We start from the raw sequence: 15,583 nt of genomic DNA, 5'->3' as shown, positions 1-15,583 counted from the left end.
TACCCCACAGCCTCTCAATTCTGCTCGATAGTTGGCTCCCTGCACGGACCAATTCTCTCAATGGAACAACTCAGCCACGCTTCAACCAGCTTAATTGTAGTTCCTTGCGCTCGTCGAGCTTTTATTTTATTCTTTTCTTTACTTTTAAATTGGCGAATTTCGCTAAACAACCAAGCTTGTCTAATTTTTATTAATTTCCTTCCATTTGTAATCCTGGTAATCCAAGATATGATTTCCATTGTGTCCTCTGATTAAATCATGCTTGGGTGATTCACTAAAATCATCAGCATTTATCAAAATACGATATTGATTTATTATTGTTATCATTATTATACCAGATTATATTATAATTTCAGAAAAAAAACCTGATTCAAGTTATTTTTCTGTACTTGGATGGCATCAAAATGATTCCAGTCAAGTAGTTGTTCTGGAACGTTAGAATTTTTTCCATATCAATCAACTATTATCAAACATATTGATGATGAAGTCTAACATATGGATCTTAGAATGTTTCCTAGGATATCTCCAACTGTTCTCAATTTGAATACCACTTTGCTATAAGTTACCAATAGACAATTTTATTATGTAGCTACCATAAACCTCTCATAAATGGTACATTACTGTTCCAAATGAACAAAAAATGCTGCCTGTAACAATTTAATTTGCTAGATCACCAAAGAAGTTGATCATCACATGGACCTTCATGGTTCCAACTCCTTCATGTCTGCTTCAGCATAAAAAGTTGAATTATTACAATTATGATTTGATGACCATATTGGAGCAGAAATTTGCTCCAAGCTCATCAACTTGAATCATTCACATGTGAATTATATCTCGGAAAATAAGTAAAACAAGAGAAGGGCATGAGGAAATAAGAGTATAGTGATATATTGTGAGCTTACAATCTCGTCGGATATGCGGGACAATAAGGATGCAAATGATCGGCCGAAGATCGATGCGGCGCGTGCGATCAGAATTTCGTGCCGCGGAACGAGTCGCAATAGACAAAAGAGACTCCCAACGCCTCGATGACAATAGCACCATGGCATTATGTATGCAGGCATAGCTCTTTCAAATTCGTTGCATTCTACTGCATCTTTTCATTCTTGTCAGGCCATCCTCCCACTTTTCTGTAATCATTTTACCGTTTTATGACTCTACTCAATCGACTTTGGTACTACTGTTCATCAATCGTTACAGCTTTAATTCATCATCCTTTTAAAAAATATCTCACCATCTCTTTCTTTTTAATTTATTTATATTTAAATAAAGTAATGATATTTACCAGCATCTTTTTATCACAAAATATTTTATTAGTAGGTTGAAGATAAAATTTAATAGAAAAGATATCACATCATCAGTTCATTGAGCTCCTGAATGACAATTACCAGGTGCGTGTAAAGCTCAAGTGCACGGTATAGGAATTGACTATGGAAGCAATGCAAAAGATCCATTTCATGGAGTACGGCAGAGTTTCGAACGCCTTAGGGCAGTTGGGAACTTAATGAAGCTGTTTTGCGTTTAATTAGAATCCCACAGTGATCTTGCTATTCTCTTTGGTAAATCTCCAGATTAAGCTTCCTCCGCGTGATATTAAGACGTTGGTCATGACTCCCCTAACTATCTTAACGATCTCTATCCTGCACCCTTTATCTTCCTCGAATCACCTCCTTGTCGTTCATTGTATTGTACTCTTCAGTCATTGTTTATTTTCATACACTATTTTAATTACGTTTTATTATATAAAATACCTAGAATCATCACTTCAAAAGCACACTATCATCCAATATATTATCTCCTTTTTGAGGCTCTAAACAATTATATATTTTTTATAAAAATTTCAATTTGTTATAAACAATTAAAAATGGTTTTAATTTATTGAATGATCATTAATATAATTATATTTGATGATAATCAATAAAATATTGTTATAAATAATTTTATGTGGTTGAAAAATTGTAAATTGTTTATAATAATAACAATTCTTTATAAACAAAAAGAACTAAAAGATGACAAATTACAAATTTAGATAAATGGGAAATTCGTCAGACTAATTTTTTAGGATTTTTTGTTAGATTTTAATCAAAAATAAATTTAAAAAAGATCTTATGTCTATTAAGAGTCACGGGAAAATAACATTCTGGTTCACCTGGTATCAAGCTGACGTTCCAGTTAGAGTCATTAGGATGAGCATATGGTTCTAGGAATATGATCGGTACATGTGGGACGATTGATTTAGGTTAATTGTATTAGATTAAAATTATTACATCTATTACTCATTGCACCATGATGCATTAGCTATAATAACAATAAATAGTCTCTCTAAATAAAATTTATAATTAAACATTGCGTTAATAAAAATAATAAAAAGTAATATTAATAAATAAAAATAACAGTAATGGTAATAATTATAATTGGGATTATATATACTCATATGTGAGTGATGTAATTAGTTGACTGGTAAGGTCGAGGAATAAAAAAAAAATGATTTCCTTCGTAGACAGAATTAAGCAATGGTCAAGTTCTTAATCGCTATTTCCGCTAACGCCTGCACCCTTTCTGCAATTCTTTTATCATTTGCTATTATATAATGATAGATAATTGTATAATCTTAAATTTTATTATCCTTATTTAACTGGCCTTTTATTCTTAATTAAAATTATACTAATTAATATAAAATTACTGTTATTAATCAATACATTGATTCGAATTCATTTAAATCAACAGTCCAACCATTAACAATTTTTTACAATAATTATAATTATTTAATAATTTTTTCTTAAATAAACAAATAATAATATTAATATCTATCCCTTAATTTATTTTTCAAAAATTAAATTTAATTATTATTAATAAATAATAATTTTTATGCATAAATTAGAAATTTATTTTTAATAAAAAAAAAATTAATTTATAATAATTATTATATTTAGGATAAAATTGAGAGAAAATAATTGACCAAAAGTAAAGAGTAATTAAATCGTTAATAAATGGAGTAAAATTAATAAATGTTTAGACTATTGTTTCACGTTGATAAGAAGTGCGAATGGAGAGAGAGAGAGGGGGGGTCTGTTATCAAAGAGGGGGAGTTTTCGCAAGGTGGGGAGTAAGCGGCCGTCAAGATGGCGTGCGCTCTAAAATGTGATCAGTCTCTCGCGACGCGTGATACCGAATGGATGTGTTCATATGAATTCTCCATCTTAAATCGGATTACAAAGTGATAATTATTTAATGTGTCATAAATAAGTAGTGATTGATATTTCATTATATTTTCTGTGCACTATTATCCTGCAGTGTGCTATTAAAACTTATTTATGATATTAATCTGCTCCAATAATTATCATAATAATATTAAAAATATTATTCACGTTAATAAATAACAAGTCTAATTCTACGTATGTGATGTGATATAATTCATTCAAAGAATAAGCTATTTTTATCATTATTATCAGCTTTTATTCATGACAATTTGTATTCATTGAATTCTATTATTCATTCAATTAATTACTCATAAAAAAAAATAAATTTTTTCTTCATTCAAATTTCCATTTGTCAATAAAATTTTTCATTGTTGTAGTTCGGTTATTGTCTGATGTATCAGTTAATGCTGGTAATAATGATTTAGCGTGTTGACGTATAGTGTTTACAAGCATCCGTGGTTGCACGTGACATGCACTGACACGCAGACAATGCAATGGAATTTTGGTTTTGAATTTTGTGCTGTAGCACAACGTGTGTGACACACCAATGTGCGTGTTTATCTTTTCTCTTTCCCTCTCACTCGTTTATAATCAAAGTACGTGTAAGTGGACTTTGTGATCGCCAGGTTGTTGTGACGTTAAATGCTTGACAAAGTGGATGACCTGTAGTGAGTGTTGACTAAGTGAAGAGTGTCCTGGTATATTACTGATGGGCATTTAAATCCTACGTCTATCCTGTCGAAACGGAGTCATCAATGCTGGTAAATACACGTCTACCAATATTATACCTGATATACTCGTATATTTGTATTTCATCATTGTTATTATTTATTTTAACGTTTAAATCGTTTGTTCATTACATAAATATGTTAGTCTATTTGTTGGAATATTTATTGTTGCACAGCTATTGTATTATTTTTCGTTATTTCATAATGAATGGCGTATAATAATAATGATAACTAATATTCATCGAATCGTTCATGAATACAAAAAAAAATTGAATTTAAAAGAAAAATGTATATGTGTTGAAAATATTGAGAGTTCTAAGATTTATTCAACGTAACAGTTGACTTCTTAATCTTCTTAGAAATGTAAACAAACGATAGCGCTCCAAAGTTTGGAATAAAATTCTTGGAATGAATTTAGACGAACGCAAATATTTCTTACGTTGCGTACTTTATTTCTATTTTACTATACACGTTGATTGCAGTCGAGATACTGTTTGGAAACATTGTTTTATTTACTATCAGCTAAATCTTTTATTCGTTTTAGGAACAAGAAATGCGAGTTTTGGAGTATTTCTTAGAAACAGAAATATCCTAGTATATTTGGAGCTATTGTAGAATTGTTATAGCATGTGAAAATTTTTCTTTTCATTATTATGATTATATTTTCTTTAATGAGCTGATATCTTTTGATTATCATAAAATTTATTATACCTTCAATTGAATACATAAATTGTTTTTCTCAGCGATTTTTTTTCTCTTTATTCAATCTGATTTCTAAGAAAAAATTTTTACAATTTTTACATCTCAGTAATTTTCAATTTTGAACAATTTTTTTTTTTCTCTAAAATTATTTTTATAATTAACTACGAAATTTCCCATTATACTGCTTTAGAGACTGTATGCGATTGTTGCAGTAAAACCGCAATAAAAAATAAAGCAGAAAATAATTTCAAAAAGCCGAAAACTTTTTATATTGTTCTATAGGAACTTATTCAAATCTATATAGGTAAAAGTACATCATTCGAAAAAAGAAAGAATAGAAAAAATGAGAGTAAGTAAAATATAAAGCAGAGAAAACATAAAAGACTAGCATTTCCATTCTGTACGCAGACTCCAATTGTTTCGGTTGGGTACTTTTATTTTTTTCTTTATACGAGAGTCTTTCTTTCTCTATGTATCCTTTGTTAGTATTTTTTTTTATCATTCAAATATAAATAAATAGCTGATTAATTAATTAACAATTAATCTAAACGTATTTATTGGATATATATAAGTGATTACTAAACGAGTGGACATTTTAATACGATAAAAGTTGATTTAATAACTAACGATTTAACTGAAACCACGATCTATCAGGAGAGTAAGAGTACAAGTGTTCCTACCGCCCTTTGTAGCGCTGAGTAGGGTGTTAAGTGGGGTGTTGAGTAGGGTGTTGAGAATGCGGAAGGGTGGTATCGTGCTCGTTGAAGGGTGGATGGCGTTACACTTTCCGGGAACAAATCGTCCCGCGGGACAAAATGAACCACCTTTTTTCTCTTTTCATATTTTTATGCATATTTGTGGGTTGTTTGAATAACTCAACAAATTATCCATATCATTTTTAGCTTTTTCCCCCTTCAATATGCACTTCAGCACATGTTTTTCCATTATTTTTATCAACAAATTTTAAAATATTTAATTGCATGTAATCGAAGACTAATCATTTTAACTAATTTTCTAATTGCTACATTTTCTTTTTGCTCTCAGTTTAAGTTTGAATTTTTTGTCGAAAGAAACCTTTAAATTATTTTTTTCTTCATTTTATTAAATATTTCACTCATGATTTGAAATCGCTTTTAGATGTTAAGAGTAATATAGTGATGTCAAGAATTACTTTAGTAAAATTCTGATTGATTTATAGTAGAGCCAAAACTAAATAATTTTTTTTTACTTTTTTATATTGATAGGATTTCTAAAAGCTACACAAGGTTTCATGGTTCATGATTTTTTTTTTGAATGAATTTATTTCAATTAAAAGATTTCTAAATCTTAAGAAATAAATTGCATTCATTTAGGCTGTATTTACAACACCGTGTTGAAAAGTAAAAATATGTCATTCATACTATCAATAGCAAAGTAAAAAAAATTTTTTTTCAAATCATTCCTTGCTGTATTCTCAATGTATTTCTATTCTACTTTTTCATCCTTTATATTCCTCTCTTCCTTGATACTGAAAGTCTTACGATATACGAACCGGAAGAAAAAATAAGCAGACACAATTTCTTTTTTATTCCCCTTCCTCTGTATATATACTTTCAACTCCTCTTTACAGAAGTTTGAAATATTTCCAAGAATCTAGCAAGTTTATTAAGGCTATTCATAGCGTGCTTCTGAGACAGCATTGTGGATACAATTTAGTCTCATTCATCTTGACGTTAGGTGTCTAAATATTTTCAACCTCAGCCCTTGTCAAGTTTCACCCTCGTTCTTTTGTTTTTTCTTTTCATCAATTGAAAAATTAAGATATCTTTAATTCAAACAAACATTTTTCAGTATCTTTAATTCATACAATATTTTCAAAACTTTGTGTACAAAAAATAATTTAATCCTTTCCAAAGAAATGTTTGCTAGGATGATGTTATAAATTATTAAAAAAACATCAAAAAGATCACTCTTTTTGAATCTACACCAAGTGCGATAGCTAGAATGGAGTAAGAGGTTCTTGCATGATTGTTTAACATAATAAATGAATTATCCTTTAATTTACAAATAGAAAATAATGGGATTACATTAGGAGAATTATTTTTAGATTGACAAAATAAATTGAGAAAGCCAATTGAAAATTTTATTAAATAATAAATCAATATTATAATTTAAATAAGACAAATTTAATTATTAAACAAGAGATAAATATTTGAGACTCACTTTTGATATTTAATTCAAAATAATAATTTTTATTCCAAACTGTATTTCTTTTAATTTCACAAATATTAGCATCATTAATTATTCAAGATTTGTTTTTTATAACACCAAATTAATACGTCTTCATAATTTGATTGTTTAAACTCAAGTGCACTTTAAAAACATTTTTTAGCAAGATCCCTTCTTTTACATGTTTATTTAAATAATTTATTTTCATTGGTTACAATAAAATCGAAAATTTTGTTCTTTAATTTTTTTTTTTATTTGTAATTAAATATTTTTGCAAACGGTGCTTTTGACAACGTTTTACATTTCTTTGCATATTAAATCTCATCTAAATCATAATCAAACGTAATATTAATTAATTAAATATAATAAGAAATATTTATTTAAATAAATTAAATGATTGAGAATAAATTTTTAATTTTCATATTTGAAATAAAGAATGCATAGATTCGTAGTGACACTAATCTAAGGAAGAGTCCAACTTAATTATCAATTTCTGAATGACATCCAAGGATTACTAGCATCAAGTAATAAACATCTTGTCATCCAAAGTAGAGTTTTCATTCACTCCAAAAAAATATTAAAATATTACCTTGCACTGTCATGAACTTTTACCCTAGTTTGTTGAAGTAAATTTTCTCCAATTATTCTCTCCATGCAGCTATAGATGACATTAGAGAAGAAATTTATCAATTATGAATATTTTTATCAGGATAATGTGTTATGTAAAGCGAGAAATTTCTCATTACCTTCTTCCTTCCTTTCGTCGTTCTGTCGATTTTGCTTTTAGTTGTACCATGACTAGTTGACTCACCACTTTCCCTATTCTCATGCTTTACAATCGAAGGAATCCTATCTTCGCTAACAATACGCCAGCTCGCTCGATGGAGTCCTGCCTTCATCGCAACAACGACTGATTTCTGCGTGAATAGTCGGTTTCTAGAAATTGCTAGAACGTTGAATATTTGCACAAGCTCTCAATTGTTCGTCATATAAGTATCAAAATATATTGCATATGTTTATTATTTATGTTGCTATAAATAACTAATTTTAAATACTTACATTCAACTTTACATATTTCTATTTAGTAACTTTGAGCTTCCAATATCAAATAACGTTGACAGTGAAACTTCTTTACAATGAATTCCTTGAATATTATAAAATATATAAAAATAACAAAAGATATTTTTAAGAAATAATTTATTAAAAATGACAGGATCAATTAAAATAAATAAATAAGATGTCTTATGAACCTTAGTCTCTGTTCTAAACTAACACAAATAAATCAGTCACGTATTGCCAACAATAAATTATGTCGTTTGTCTATTAATGTATAAATAGAGACATAAAATTATTTTATAATATATTATGCCGTAAAAAAAAAAGGATTTAACGTGTGAAAAAATGATCACTTGGTCATTTTTGCAGTTGAGAAGGTTATTATTTAAAACCTCTCTTTGAAGTTTTGGGGTAGGTTTAGAAAAAATTTTTTTACAGTCACTCTTTTCGTTTGAGATAAATGTCAAGACTCGAAACAATTTTTTTTTTGTTCTCAAAAATCAAAAATGAAAACGTCCTGCTAAAGTGTTGTTGAAAAGGGGGAAAAAAACCGATAAAACTAATCGACGAAAGAATTTCAAGTTTCTTGAAATAGTCAACGACGACTGAGCCTTTGCTATAATTGATCTACATTTTTAGAAAGCCAGAGGATTGAAAAAATGGTGTCTTTGAAATTTTCAATACTTGAAAGGGAGTTGAAATTCCTGCACCAGCAGCACTTTGAGTCACTCTCTCGTCAGTTTGCATTGTTTACAGAGTGATGAGTCTTCACACTGGTGAGTGCGTTTCTCCTCTCTCATTCTTCTCCTCACCTCACTCTCTGTCTCTTTTAGATCCATTCCATTCCATTCTTCCGCGTTCTCGCTATTGTTCCGAGCGTTCCTTTATACGGAATAAAGTATCAAGCGGCCCGACACAATGTACCCTACCATCGCGTTACCGGTCGCTCTTGTCTCCCTCCGTAGTCGCTTTTCTATTCGCGAATCTTTTCGTTTTTCCACCCTCTTCAATTCACCCAACCCACATTCACTTCCCTATACTTTCTTACCATCTCTCTCATTTCTCTGTTGAGTCCATCACGATCCTATTCAATCGACGATCGTTCGATCTCTCAGAGTTTTTCTCGCCCAACAACCTCTTTCACGCTTCGAATATTTCCGAACACTTCTTCTTTCACCTTTTCTTTCGTTATTCTTTCTTTCTAATTTTTTATACTCCTCTGTGTAACCAATTCTGTCTTACAGTTACAGAAAAGAATCGATAAATTGACACATCAACAGTGTTTTTTCAATTTAATCCCTTTATATATATATATATCACACAACAATAATTTCCTATAAATTATTATATTTTTTTTTATTTTCATTTTTGATATAGTGAAAAAAAAAATTTGTTGTGAACAAGTAATATTTTTTTTTAATTAATAAGACCAAAATTTTTAATAGTTGTCATGGAATATTTATTTAGAATTGACATATGGTAACATTTTTATTGTGTTTTATTGAATTAATCCTGTTAAACCTTACAATCCATATGGGAAAGAATATATTTTTTAAAATTCATTTTATTTCAACAATATATTAAAATATAATTTTTTTCCATATGTGAATGCATGATTTTTTTTTTTTTAGTTTGGATAAAATATACGTGAATCTACTCAATAAGGTCTAGACTGTTATAAATATATTGTTATTAATATAATTATCATTAATATAAGGTCTAGATTTTTTTTCAATAGCATGGGTTGTATTAAATATGTCACTGGATGCATTGCATGACTATTAGCCTATGGTGTCTCAGAATGTAAGAATGAATCTAATGCCACTTGTATTTAAACGTATTACTATATTCTTAAACCAAATATCAAATTAGATGAAATATTTTATTATGAATATCTCAAATTATTTTATTAATTAAATCAACATAATTTTTTATAACAAAAATTTTTTCTCAGTGTACAGAAACAATTAAATTCATCAGGAAAACAAGTGTTAATCTTAATAAATCTTGGAGTATTTCTAAAATAATTTTTTTTATTTTTATCAAAACGTTGAAATAAATCACTATACAATGGTCAGTATGATCACGAAATAATAATCATGTGACTTAACAGAGTAACGTGAATCATCTAAACCACTGTTTGCATAGAATCAATCATAAATTGTGTTCCTTGCTATTTTTATTTTTCTACATTATTTTTTTGCAAGTGAAATTTATATTTGCTAACAAATTTAAATATTTCTTTTTTAATAGCATGAATAAAAAAATAGTAAACAAAAACAATTGAATGAAATTAAATAATAATTAATTAATTTATATTCTTCTGATACTGATTTGACTTTCCAAGGTTGAGGATTTTGTAAACATTTTAGAGATGTTTTATTTTTATAGAAAGTTTAAAAACAAAAATTTTCAAATAACATTCGCCAATACATCAATTGTAATAATTGTCAATTCATCCGAATTTTTCAGTTTTCAGTTTGTCCTTCGTTTGTATTATTTTCTTGATTTTTTTATCAACTTCATTCCCCGAAACCTTCATAACGAATTTCGCATTGGATCCGAGAAAAAGTTAGAGGTATTGTTTTTCCTCGACGGTAAAATATTCAATGTACCAGGACGGAACTTTCTAGATTTCATGGAATCTACGCTTAGTTTCTGACTAAACCAACGACGAACGTCTTCTGTATTTGCTAATAAGACTCTTTTCAGAACACCTGGCCTTTGAATGCAGGACGAGCGGACAATTCGGTACTAATTTAATGTGCGCACTGAATGGCGGTATTAATTAACAGGCGGTATTCAAGCACGCGAGTCGCCCTCGTCGGTTATTCTTATCTGGTGCCACTTTCTTTAACAAGAACACTTTGCTTTTTTTTCCCTCCATCGAATCACCTTCTTCTTTTTCATCATCACCACTGCTGTCTTTTTATCTCTTCGACGTGATAACTATGCATAACGCGATGAACTCCCACAATACTTTGATACAACTGAAAAGAAAATTTTGTATCTATCAGTTAGATAAAATATTCTGTTATAATCACTATCACAATATAATGCAAAAACTTGTTAACAATAGAAACCGTAATATTTTTGCTCTGAATATTAAAATAATGTTCTCATAAAAAAGGTTTAAAAAAAATCGATTTTTTCAAGTATTTTTGTCCTTCAATATTTTCTACAAATTTTATTTTATATTTTTTATCAATGTATTTCACAGATTGAGAAGAGAATAAATAAACACTTGAGAATGCATCCCTTAAATTAAATAGATACACTTTCAGGGATTCAGTCTTTTTGTAGTAAGCTTTGCACCCTATAACTCCTGATGAGTTGGTTTGTACACAAATAAGTTCCCCTATCAGATTTTATCCAAAATCACAATGACTCTAAGTAGTGTATATTGTACCCTCATGATAAATATAGTTATATGTAAACATAAAACTTTCAGTTATTGACAAGTTCATAAACGAATAATCTGTAGAACTTTTAACATAGTAATTAAGAAACTAGTTTATTTCTAGTTAGAAAAATTTTTAAATAATGCAAAAAATTCTTGATTCATGCAATTTTATACCTTGAATATTGCCAAGAATTTATTTTGCTTGAATTGAGAAACAAAAACTATACTTTTTGCAAATGCAATCTGTGAAAGTCATTAATAAATATAATTCTAAAAAAATTCGAAATGAAAATTGTTTTCATGTTAAAAGTAAATTGGAAACAAGTCAGTACTGTGATAAAAATTGCCTCCGTATATCTCAGACTCAATTTACCCACTAGGATGAATTTTTACATTAAAATATATTGTCTTAGTTTTTTAAATTGTCTGAGTATTCAATTTTAATCCATAGTTACTTTTTAAGTAGAAAAAGTCCATAAAGATTGATTGGACATAACAAACATCTTAACAGTTCAGAAAGTGTGTCCAAGATTTGTTCTGAGGTCAATTCTAATCGAATGGGTCTCGTGCAAATACTTATCTAAACATCACTAAATAAACTTCAGAGTTGACATTTAAAAATGTCCAGACATGTATCTCCGGTTTACCCTAACCACTTGTCCAGAAAGCAACCACTGAGAGTGTACTCATTTTAACTGGAGAATACGACCTTGACAAGATCTTGGAAGACGAATGAGTTGCGGAAGAATGTACCCAAGGGATGCGGGTTGCGATAATGTAGTCGGTGGAAGAATAGTGAAAACCTATAAGTTGAAATAGCGAGGGGGCTGCTGGCAGAACTGAAGAGAGACGACGAGTGGCGGCACTGCATTCATGTACATATCGTCCGTCGCGTGACGTCATGGCATTGTTAGACGAGCAAGCATTGTAGTGACTATTGTGAGTCTGTGCTATTATTCTAAGACAATCGTCCGACACAATGAGACGAACGGGAGAGAGAGAGAAGATGAGTGGAACGGCCGATTCACTTTCCTTGTTCGTGTGTATGAACGCGAGCTTGTGCGCCGCGCACGACTTGACAAAAGTATGTATAAAGTCGTTTATAGAAAGCTTTCCGTGATGCTATGTGTGAGTTGGTTACTTCTTTTATACAATTGTCAGAATAGTTTTCTCTGGTGGGACTATTGTTCTTCAGGTTTTATTCGGCTATGGCTTGCTGTAGCAATAGAGTAGGTATTGAATTGGCAAAATATTGAAGTAGGAAATGGGGATAGAATTGAATACGGTATAACAAAATATAATGAAATTTCTTTCAATGATTTTGAAATCAATTTAGTCTTTTTGCTTTCAAATTTTGCTTAAAAAAATTATTGTCTATATATTATTTACACTTGTTTATTATTTTTTTGTTACATCAGAAAAAAGTATCCATTTTTTTTTCGTTAAATAAAAAATTTAAATTTATTTTGAGTAATTTTTTTATTTAAAAATTTTATAACATTTTTAGCAAAAATATGGTAGTGGTACATCTAGAGAAAAAATAAAAATTCAGGTGAAAATATTTATTCTCATCTTGTGTTGATCTTGAGTTAAAAATTATTCAAAAAAAAAAATTTTGATTGAATAAAAATTATTTTTAATTTTTATTAGGCCCTTACTTTATGCCAAGTCATATGAGGACACAATTGTTTATTATATCTTTCTTGCCTAATGATAAATCTAATCTTAAAAAAAATTTTTTAATTAGAAGAAACATTTTATCGGGAAACGGAACATTAAATAATAGTTTAATTAGTCCGAGGAATAAATTCACAATTAAAAATTTATTAAAAATAAATTAATGAAAATTAATTCATCCGGTAAAAGGTTAAGATAATTAATTAATTTTTATTACACTTTAGTCAACTTCATTATCTTCAGTTCAAAATTTTTTTAGATCAAATAAAATTCTAGGGGAAAAAAAAAGGGTAAAAAGTAAAACGTTTAAAAAAAATTGACTAATTCATTAAAATAAATTTAAAAACACTTATTACACTTTTTATCTATCATTTTTTTCATTCATTAATACATAATAATTAACCTTCTCCTAAATCTAAATTTTTCCCGAGTAAATTAAATTCAAAAATACCAACCATTAAGACCGCAATAACTAAGTAATCATCTAGAATAAATAAAAATAATTTCACAGTAATTGAAGACGATAATAAAGATATTTAGCACGAGATCGATTCTCGTGAGCCTTTTTTTTTACGAATAAAAGAGGAATGAAATAAATAAGAAGCTGTATAGAAGAATACTCGAATGAGTGGGATGTAGATTTCTAACGCTCTAATGAAATGCACAGGGGATGAAAGAGAACAACGCAAGTATACAGACAATGGATTCAGGGACTCCCGGATGACTGTACGGTGATGGTGCTCTCTTGTATTGTCGGCAGTATTGTTGTGGCGAGGTTATTGTGTCCACGATGATGTTTTGTGACCCGATCGTCAGACCATGACTCACGACGAGACGTAGCTACTAGCTTATGGATCAATCTATTTGGCTGACCCGTTCGCATTCTTTAAACATATTTTTTTTCATTTTTCCTGAATACAAATGATATAGATATTGGCAGCGATTGAAAAGTCATTGAAAAGTATGTGGGCTGATGGAGGCGAGAGCGGGCGGGCTATGAAGTGAAAATAAAGGCTTTGTGTTCTCTCGTACGGGTATATATATATATTTTGTAATAAATACGTGGAGACCTAAAGGCGCCATAGAAAGCATTGTACTGCTGTGGTACGCGGCATTCACTGGAATGAATGCGTCCTCTGGAGCGACACAGTCTCAGATGTAAGACATAAGAAGCATAAAAGAGTTGGCCATTATGCGAAGCTTAAATAACAGCGAACCAACTATAGAGTCACAAACACACACTTGTGTTTCTCCCGCGTCTCAATCTACAAGAAGAATTTCTATGGACTGTTTGTGGCGCTCTGTGTCTTGTATACCCACATTCTATCCTTGTTTCTTCTTGGGTACACGTTTCTCTCTTCACCGGAATCTCTTCAGTACTTGTCTTTTCTTTTACGAGAGGACATCGCCATGGGCCCGTATGCCTTTAAGAAGCTTGAATTGTGCAAGAGAGCTCTGCTTACAAAAAATAAACTCTTGGCTTTTTCTTATACTTTTACGAGAATCCTGAAAAACGCTAATTATTTTTCTACATTCACATTAAAACTTACTTACGCTTTTTATTATGGCTTATTTATTTTTTAGTCATTGTCCTTATGTATAATAAATTATTTTTCGTATATAAAGTTTGAAAAAATAGTTAACATGCTTATTAAATAGTTTTAAAATTATGATAGCATTTTTTTTTTTTTTAATATTAAATAAATTAACCATATGAAAAAAAAAAAATGTTTATAAGTGAAACTAAAAAAAATGGTTGTTTTAAAGCATTTTAAATTGCGTAATGAATAATATAATTTTAAGTTGAGAAAATTTTATTACAACTTAGAAATTATTTTTTTTGAAAAATTTTACTTAACTTCAAATTTTAATTATTTCAAAGAGTAATTATTTAATTATAATCTATATAATAATTTATTAGTACAAATATAGTGTTGAGATTTATTGCAGATAGTAGCGAGAAAATATGCGAGAATAATTTTATATTTAATATTTATTTAATATAAATGATACGTGAATATTACATGGACATAATTTTCTACATAAAATGCAATATTGATCTTTATTTATGGATCGACATGTTTTTTTGTATAGGATATCAGTATACGAAAAAAAACTAATTAGTCGAAATGGATTTTAATAATCATAGAATTTTTTACTAGTGTGACTTATCGTATTTAACTTTAATTTTCTTTGAAAATTTTTTTACATGTTTTGGTACATCGTTGACATTTTTTTCTAATTGTAAATAAAAATGTAACAAGTCCTTGCTTTGAAATATTAATATAAAAATGTTTCAATCCAACAGTGGATGTTAAAATAATTATTTTACAGCAATATCTCTTGAGTAATTAAATTCACTTACAAGCACTCAAAATTCATTGTAAAATAAAAATATTTTTTTTTCCTGTTTCCAAGCACGGGCTTGTAATTTATTTATTTATTTATTTATTTATTCATTTATTTATAATAAAAACAATAATTTTCTGCGTATGCATTTACAGCTCATAATAATTCTCCATTTAAAAATATTACAAATAGTTTTCTAACAATTAAAAAAAAAAAAAGGTTATTTATTATTAAAAAAAAATTCTTACATCATTTAAAAT

At 29.0% G+C, this 15,583-nt stretch overlaps 1 protein-coding gene across 3 annotated transcripts in view; it reads left to right on the top strand.

The window, feature by feature from the left end:
• The first annotated feature begins 3,165 nt into the window (after nucleotides 1–3,165).
• SoxN (SoxNeuro) overlaps nucleotides 3,166–15,583 on the top strand; it is a 224,783-nt gene continuing 212,365 nt past the window's right edge. For all 3 annotated transcript variants that reach the window (XR_004690633.1, XR_004690635.1, XR_004690636.1), the window contains exon 1: nucleotides 3,166–3,961. The gene's annotated coding sequence lies outside the window, so the exon portion shown is untranslated. The remainder of the gene's footprint in view (nucleotides 3,962–15,583) is intronic.

Source organism: Chelonus insularis, unplaced genomic scaffold, assembly GCF_013357705.1.
Source record: "Chelonus insularis isolate UGA/USDA-ARS -01 unplaced genomic scaffold, ASM1335770v1 contig_41_pilon, whole genome shotgun sequence".
Classification (NCBI taxonomy): Eukaryota; Metazoa; Arthropoda; class Insecta; order Hymenoptera; family Braconidae; genus Chelonus; species Chelonus insularis.
The sequence above is the reverse complement of the archived record's forward strand: the minus strand, read 5'-3'. Positions and strand labels throughout refer to the sequence as shown.